We start from the raw sequence: 2,113 nt of genomic DNA on the forward strand, positions 1-2,113 counted from the left end.
GCACAATGGTGGGGAACCACTGAGTTAGAAAACAGACTCTAGCCCAGTGATTCCAACCCGTGTGCCTCCAGCTGTTGCAAAACTACAATTCCCAGCATGTAAGGTCTGTCAATTAATTCTGGGAGTTGTAGTTTTACAATAGCTGGATAGTGTTGCTCGCGAATATTCTCAATTCGAATTTTAATCGCGAATATCGCATATTTGCGAATTTGCGAACATTGCAAATATAGCACTGTATATTCGTAATAACGAATATTTGTTTTGTTTTTTTCTGCATATGCGCATATTCGCGAATGTTGAGTGCTCCCTTATTTAATGGTATAGGGAACTGTGACCAGTGCATTAACTCTTTGATTTTTTGCCCCTTGAAACCAATAGGCCCATTGTGGTCTATGGGCATCACATGGCATGTAAAACAGTAAGTTAAGCCAGGCTGTCTTGGCAGCACAGTGGGTGGGAGACCACCACTGGTTTGAGTCCTGGGGTGGGACACAGTGTTACAGTGTTGTGGTTAAACTTCACTTTCCTTCTCGGCCTTTTGGCTAAGATCAAGTGTAGTATCTGTTCTTATCAGCTTTTCATACCGGTGGGCAGTAACGCCGGGATGGGTGCTGCATTGAGGGGACAGGTGTACCGGGGCTGGTTCTGATGAATCAGCTCGACGGCTGCCCCGATGGGACCTGCTCCCTCCGGGTCTCGCCATGAGGCTGAGAGGGTCTAGAGCTGAGGTACCTTTGTGCCTCAGGGAGTGGTGACCCCGAGGTGCCGAAACTCACTGGGTGTACTGGCTCACTGAGTGTAAGCACGGGCACCATAATCTCTTCACCTTGTGGCACACATCTCTTGATTCCCGGCCTTCTGGCTAGGATCAGAGACATTTTTATAGATCCAGACGGATGTCGGGGGAGTATATCTGCACACGTTCACTTATTTATTTCCTTTTTTGTCTCACTGTGACACTTTTTGCGTGCTGTGTGTCTGCTTTATGGTAAACTTGGGGGATAAAGCCTTGTGGGGTGTAGGGTAGTTAGGGTGTTGCTGTTCAGAATAGTAAAGGGCGCTGTTAACCCTTGTCACTCGTGACGCCAGGGTGAGGGTTACATACGGTAGTCTTGATAGGCCTATTGCCACCCTTCCCAAGAGCAATAGGTGAATGTGGAATTAAGGATTGTCCACAACCACTGTTAACTGAAAACTTGCAGGAACTTTTACTGAAGAATTTCTGTACATGCAGCAATAGTAACAGTCCAGATAACAGAGTCTCTATAGATATGGCTGAGCAGCGATTGACAGTTGGTTGGGATCAGATAAGCTCAATTTAGCTTCTTAGAGATTTTGTAGAATAGATCCGCTGGATTTAAGGGTGCGTTTAGGTCCAGTGATCTTGCGGCGAGTAGCGGGGAATTGCTTTGTATGTCCGCTATGTTAGAGGCCGAGCCTGCAAGGCTTTGGCCTTGCAAATTGTCTTGTAAGCTGCGGAGGTCCTACCTCTTCCAGAATCAGCAACTCAAGAGAGTAATCAAGATGGCGCAGCTCCCTTATATGGATAGGGGCTGGCCATTTTGGATTGGTCCATAATAACTGTCACTCACTGTTACATTGCATTGTGGGTGAACAAGTCATGAGAACCACCAAAGGTCCTTTAGCAAAACCATAGAGTTCTGAACCTAATCACGTGACCCGCAGGTCCTGCTACGCTGAACAGGTAGGCATTTAAATATATACATATTTATACTTATATTAATATGAAATTCTATATAAATATGAACCAACTAAGGGGTGACAAGGGGATAACTATAGAAGAGGGACCCCAACGTTCCTAGGGACTCTGACTATGGGGACCTCTACAAAGGTACAGTATGAAATACGGTACCGGGACACCTCAAACCCCTGTACTTAAAACAAGTCGACCCCGACGCCTGTCCCTTAAGGCAGAGGAACTAGGACTAGGACAGAATTATTAATAATTTCTATACATCCTGACAAAACCTGAGTAAACATTTAACACTTTTATACTTTCTTGTTACTCTGACTAGCATCTTCACTAGACAATTTTGAAGCTATCTAGACATTTTGAAGCTATCTAGACATTTTGAAGCTTACAATACATTTT

The 2,113-nt window shown here is 44.9% G+C and overlaps 1 pseudogene; it reads left to right on the top strand.

The window, feature by feature from the left end:
• Positions 1-522: 522 nt before the first annotated feature.
• On the top strand, positions 523-685 carry LOC130277903 (U2 spliceosomal RNA; annotated as a pseudogene).
• The last annotated feature ends 1,428 nt before the right edge of the window (positions 686-2,113 follow it).

Source organism: Hyla sarda, chromosome 6 (genome assembly GCF_029499605.1).
Source record: "Hyla sarda isolate aHylSar1 chromosome 6, aHylSar1.hap1, whole genome shotgun sequence".
Classification (NCBI taxonomy): Eukaryota; Metazoa; Chordata; class Amphibia; order Anura; family Hylidae; genus Hyla; species Hyla sarda.